This window comes from Pinus tabuliformis, chromosome 4_1, assembly GCF_031772625.1.
Source record: "Pinus tabuliformis cultivar Carrire ecotype Pingquan chromosome 4_1, CPIR1, whole genome shotgun sequence".
In the NCBI taxonomy this organism is placed as follows: domain Eukaryota; kingdom Viridiplantae; phylum Streptophyta; class Pinopsida; order Pinales; family Pinaceae; genus Pinus; species Pinus tabuliformis.
Genome location: NC_142303.1, coordinates 634,537,104 through 634,544,182, shown reverse-complemented (window position 1 = coordinate 634,544,182; position 7,079 = coordinate 634,537,104).

Here is a 7,079-nt window from a genome sequence, read left to right as displayed (position 1 = left end):
TTGTTTCTTAGAAATAAGCTGAGGGAAATCAACAAGGGTAAAGATGAGAGTATGCAAGCATACTTCTTAATAATCATCAAGATCAAGAATGATCTACTATCTATTGGGGGGACTATTACTGATAGGGAAGTGGCACTCACGACTCTTGGAGGATTACCATCTGAATGGTACGTGTTCAGGACTACTCTTCTGAACAATCATGTAATTCCTAGTTTCAAGGAATTAATGGCTAGATGCATTCTAGAAGAAAAAGGGTAGAAGAGAAAGAAATTCCCTTGCCTAAAGGTCCTCCTGCTACCTTTTCTTCTCATGCTAAGAAAAGAAATAATTCTAAGTCTAAATCGAAAAGAAATGTTGAATCTAAGGGTGGAAGAAAAGGACAATGTTACATTTGTAATAAAGTAGGTCACTATGCAAGGGAATTCCCTGATAGAAAGGACTCTCACCATGATGATGATCAAAATCCCTCTCATGGTAATTGAAGGGATGGGAAATTCAATACCAAAGGTAAAAGGAATGCTAGAAATCAAGGAAGAGGACAACCATTCAAGAAGGCTAGAAATTCCAAGATGTATTAGATCCACCTGACCTCTGAAAGAACCTGGTTTCCATCTCGCCAATGGAAGACAAAGGTCACAAGGTATGTGTATCGAAGAATAATGTTAAAGATGCCTTTAGTCTTGGGTTTCGTGTTGATTCATTATATCAGGTCAATGAAAGTTAGGTAGGTGTCATGTCTTATGACACATCTCTTCAGTCCAAACTTTGGCATTGGAGGTTTGCCCACCTTCATTACAAAGATCTACCAGATGTAAGACATATGGTAATATGGATTCCCGAATTCCGAGTAGAAAAAGAAGGTCTGTGTTCGGGATGTGCCGAAGGAAAGCTCAAGAGGGGACCATTCCCCTCAAGCCCAAGCAAGACCTATGATATATTACAGGTGGCTCACTTAGGCATACCTAAGGTTGGAATTAAGAGGGAGACTACTACACCACATACTCCAGAGTAGAATGGTCTGGCACCATACGATTGTGGAAGTTGTCTCTATGGGTAGATGATGTAACAATGCCTGATGTAGAAGAACCGATGGATCCTATTTATCCACCTGAGCCTTCCTCTTCCAGGAAGAGGCCTTCGTGGCTTAGGCAGATAATTGATGATGCTGAAATACATGTTGCACCCCAAGGAACCTTGTGTGAAAGTAAGAAACCCAACAGGTATCAGGGATACTAGACCAATATGAGCACAATCATACAAAATGAGCCTTCATCATTCTTAGATGCCATCAAGCATCAAGTATGGAAGGATGTTATGACCATTATGGAGAGTGATGTCTAGGAAGTAGTTCCCAGACCCCAGGACAAGATAATTATTACTTCAAAATGGCTATACAAGATAAGGCTATAACAGATGGAAGTACAGAACAGTATAAGGCTCGTTTTGTTGTTCATGGTTTCTCCCAAAACAAAGGTATACACTATGATGTGATATTTGCACCTGTTACCAGATATGTAACCATCCACTTGATCATAGCCCTTGTGGCTTCACAAAGATGGAACCTACATCATATGGATGTTAAGACCGTGTTATTGCACGGTTCGACCAAAGAAGAGGTTTGCATGGAGCAACCCGAAGGATTTGAGATTTATGATTGAAAATATCATGTATGAAGGTTGAAGAAGGCTCTCTATTGGCTGAATCAAGCACCCCGAGCATGGTATGACAGGATCCATAGCTACTTGATGAAGCTGGGATTCACTAGGAGTGAAGCCGATCCTAACCTTTACTTTAAGGTTGAAGATGAAAAGCCTCTCATACTGGTGTTGTTTGTGGATAACCTCTTTCTAACAGGTGCATAACCTCTCATTCACAAATGTAAGAGTGAGTTGGCTTCTGAATTTCAAATGAAGAACCAAGGACTTGAAGTGTGGCAGAAGCCAAGGGAAATGTTCCTATCTCAAGGAAACTATGTGGTGAAGATTCAAAAAGATTTGGTATGGTGGACTGCAAGGTTGTAACTACCTCGAGGATCTTAACTTTAAGAAGTTATATGGTAGTGATGTCGGACCAGATTTGGGAAATACCTCTGAGTTTGAAAAACTCGTTGACGTTGATGTTCGTGGTGAACCTCCGTCTGAACATATGTTTTGCAGTTATCATTGTGAGCTCATATTTGGTTGAACCTCACTAGATTGGTGCTAAGAATCTTCTGAGATGTCTTCAGGACACAATCTCTCATCGACTGAAACACTGCCGAAATATGAAACTGCATGATTATTTGAATGTTGATTAGGCAGGTAGCATGGAGGATCATTGGAGAACTTTTAGTATTGTTTCTCTTTGGATTCTGCTTCGATATAATGGATGAGCAGGAAGCAAAATTCAGTTTCCATAAGCATCGTTGAGACTAGAAACATATCTACGAGTATGATCTCGTACGAAGCTGATTGGTTGGGGAAGCTCTTCAGTGAGCTGTTTGAACACATACCACTCTGATTCTCTATAACAACTAGAGGTGGGATTTGATTATTAAGGAATCCCATATTCGTCAGTTGCTCCAGCAGATAAACATCATCTGGGATATGGTAAGTTGATGTACAAGGTTCCAGCATGTTATATACATTGACCTCCAAGGGCTTGTGGTTCTTACTGGAGCAACATACGACCATAGGGTGACTCACCCTCCCCTAGTGGTGTGCACTCGAACAAGATGATTCACTCTTTTATGGGACAAGATGATTCACTCTCTTGTGGAATAGGATGATTTGATCTCCAATGTAGCAGGATGATTAGTTCTCCTGTGAGGCCTGAATTGATGTCTTCTCCATGGCGATTGTAGCAAGATTGATGTGTTCTCCTGTGAGGCCTGGATTGATGTGTTCTCCATGGAAATTGTAGTAGGATTGATGTGTTCTCCATGGAAATTGTAGTAGAATTGATGTGTTCTCCTGTGAGGGCCTAGATTGATGTGTTCTCCATGGCGATTGTAGCAAGATTGATGTGTTCCCTTGTGAGGCCTGGATTGATGTGTTCTCCATGGCGGTTGTAGCAGGATTGATGTGTTCTCCTTGAGGCCTGGATTGATGTGTTCTCCATGTCGATTATAGCAAGATTGATGTGTTCTCCTGTGAAGCCTGGATTGATGTGTTCTCGATGGCGACCTAGATTGATGTGTTCTGCATGGCGATTGTAGTAGGATTGATTTATTCTCATGCAAGGATGGGATTGATTAAGTTCTCCTGTCAAGACATCCTACCCATGTAGTTTGGAACTCATGGGAAGTACCTCTCTTCTGATCAATGAGCAGGGAAATGAAGTTAGGGACCATAGTAGTACCGATGGACACATCGTTGTATCTACCACACTCCCTACTCTAGGATACCCTCCACTGATATGGGATCAGTGATACTAGTCTAGGACCAGTGGTAGTAGTGTTACATTCTATGACACTAACTTCAGGTGAGTTGTTACTCGTCTAGGACCAGTGGTATGCACTCTAAGACTGAATTTGAGTCAGTGGAGGATGTTACTAGTCTAGGACCATTGGTAGTAGTCGTACTCACTATAACGTTGACTTTTGGGTTGGGTGAGACTGGTCTAAGACCAGTGGTAGATACTCTGAGGCTGACTTTGATTTAGTATGATACATCCTCGATCATTTCTTCTTCTTCATAATTTGGGCAAAAGCAGAGCAGAAAAGAGCAAAGCAATACAGATCAGTATATAGAAGAACAAGACAAAGCGGAAAAGGCACAATAGAGTAGAGCAGGGCAAGGGTTAGGCTATACAAGTTAGTTCATTTGATGGATGAATAGTAGCAATTGATAGACAGATTGCAGGTGAAGTTCTCCCTAGTTGAGAGGGAGTGTTAAAATTCGCAACTAGGGCCAAACTTCATGTGTTTCATCTTATTCATGGCTGATAATTTTTTTATTAAATTCCTCTCATATAGAGGTGTAGGACTGATATAAATATCATCTGATTCCAACATGAAGGCTACAACATTTGGTGGTGGAATCAAGCAGATCCGATGGTCAGTTTGTGAGATATCAACTACCCAAGTTTTGATGATGAAGCCGTTAATGTTGATGATACTGATCTAGGGTTTGCTACTGCTGATATAAATCAGATTTATTATACTTTTTCTCTCTGCTGAATTATTGAAGATAAAAGAAGATTTGATCAAGGGGTTTCCCCACACATTGTGCGGTTTGTCCCTGGATAGCCCTGACATCCTCTGTCTCTTTTCTTGGCTTGTTTTCTATCGATCATTTAATGTTCTATTTGCACTTTACTTTATGTATATGTGATTGCTAATCTATGGAATATAATAAGAAAAATAAGTAAACTGTTATAAGCATAAAACATACTATAACTTAACAAATAATAATAATAATAATAAACAATAAATAATATAATATAATATTAAAATACAAGAAAATAAATAATAAACAATAAAAAAAAACAGTAATAGTAAATAAATAATAAATAATAATAAGATAATAAATAACAATACTAAAGTTCTATATATATATAAATAGAAATGAAACAAGAAAGCACTAAAAATCTATAAAGTTATCAAAAAGTAAAAACAAAAGAAATAAAACAAGAAAGAAATGAAGTTGCATGTTAACACATGGAGTGTGTGCATGTGGTTCCCCTTCCAATGTTTTCTCTATTTAATAGATGGTGAGGAAGATGAGAGACATTCCATCATTCCATGGTTCCATCATCCATTCTCTTGGGAGAATAGTGTTTTGACACAAAGGATTCCCTAGCAATAGTACTTTGATTGAGGGCTCAGAGGTGGTCAGTTGTAGGAAGATTTTGTGCAATTGAGCCTATGGTTGGGTGGAGAGTCATCCCCAAAACTTTGTTGCAGTTAGTAGAATTCAACTAGCGTTCAACTATGAAATCACAAGTGAGAAGCATCATTTCCACAGGTAAGTAGTCTCTACTCATTTATTGGAATTTGATGTCAATTAGTTAATAAATTGTGTGTTGATTATAAATCGCATGATTAATCTAATTAATTACATGTTTTAATTTCGAGGCTATTACATCGTCACGATTTACACAAAGAAATAGGATCTCAGGTGGGGGGAGAAATTAACCAAGTCTGGGTCAGTGCTTCTCATTGAGTAGAGAGAACAATTATTCTTTTACAAGGTCAGCTCAAAGAAAACTAACAATTGTAATAGATTTTCTATTTATTTGATTAATGCAAGTAGGCTTAATGCGTTTTTACGAGTTTCTTTCCCTATATTAATATGTGTACTTGTGTATGTAATTTTTCCATGTTTTCGAATGTTGTTATAAACTATGAATTAATTTTCATAGAGCAATACAATAGAATTTTGTCTCTTGATTTAGATTAAATTTCTTGAGTAGTTTCAATTCTATCACAATATCTCTACATGAGAAACACCCACAATAGAATCCATAAGGTGGTCAGAAATAAGAATGAATTCATTATCAAAATAGTATGAACTAAGCCCTTCACAACCTTTTATCTTCAATAATTTCTTAAAATCTTCTTTGAATTTCTCAATAAATATATACACTGGAGTTTTCTTAAGGGCTTTACCCAATTTTTCTTCTTGTGCAAGTGTGAATCGTCTACGTAATGTTTGAACCCATTGTAAACGTAAGTGAGTTACAAGCTCTATGTGCTACATTAAGCTTAAAACATGAATAGACATGGCATTATAGCTCCACTCTATATGCACGAGACTTGATCCACCAAGCTTTCATACAAGCCAACAATTGGTCTCAATGCAAGTAATCTCCCTCTCCCAGTCTGTAGCTCTTAGCAGATTTCAACACAACTTCCTAAAAAGATATAGACAAATAAAAAATGCATAGAAATTCACAAACACTGATGTAAATATTGACATATGCATGAAAAACACTACATAAAATCTATTTTATGCTCCTTATACCCTTAAGCTCTCCTCTAAGGAGTTACCCAAGGCAAGCTTTGAGGCCAAGAAGGAAATTAATTTTCACACAAAACTTTTTTTCTCACCATAATTTATTCACAAATATGATACATGTATATAGTTGGGTCCAGATCCAACTATTTCTAACCTTTGAGATAGGAGTTGACAAAATCTCTCAAAAACCACCTACAATCTCAAACTAATTCCAAACTTAGCATGGAAGCAATATCTTCCAATTTTTCCAAAGCCTTACAACTTGAACAAGTGAAAACACCTATATGTTTTGAATTTTATCTATCAAACCAACTTAAGAAATATTAATCGTCAAGTATAATTTGCAATGATATAAGGGTTATTGTTTTCATTTAATATTTTTTGTTTTGAAAGGGTTTCTCTTAAACTTTATTATTTAATAATCTTAATTTAATCTTTGAATCAATCTTTTTTTTTCATTATTTTGTTTTTATTAAAGCATGAGTAGCTTTTAAATAAGTTTATAGATTTCACCCATCTCTAGAGAGGCTTCCAACTCTATAAGTAATTGTTCTTAATCTTCAATTAGGTTAGAATTGCAATGTTCACAAATTATTTCTTCCACATGTGCTTTAGGTGTTTCCATCCTCCCAAATTTGCAAGGAGGGTCATGTGCCCTTATTTTTGCAGCATTTCTTATTTCTTCATGATGTAGACAATAATGTATAAATAACTTTGGTCATTCACATAGCTTTGCTAGTTTTTTCCTAATAAACCAATTTTTTTCTTATTCTCAATCTCATTATAGTTTCGTAAATTTTATTTAAAATTAATTAAAACTATGCCCCCGGAAATTTTTTCATTATTTCTCTATGATCTATGGGAAAACACCTTCACTTTTCTTTGAAATTCACGAATTCATTAGACCTCCCACAATTTCATCAGAAATAGGACAATATAAATTCTAGCTATATACAAAAATATTATCCACCACAAATCAATAAGAAGTAAAAAATGAACATGGTATACAATTGAGAAGATAGAATAATAATTGAAAATAACAAATTAAAAGCATTATTAACGTTATTATTGTGAATTTTTTCCTGGTTTATTAAATTCCATTATATTTTTTTTGCTATGAACTTATAATTATACTTACTA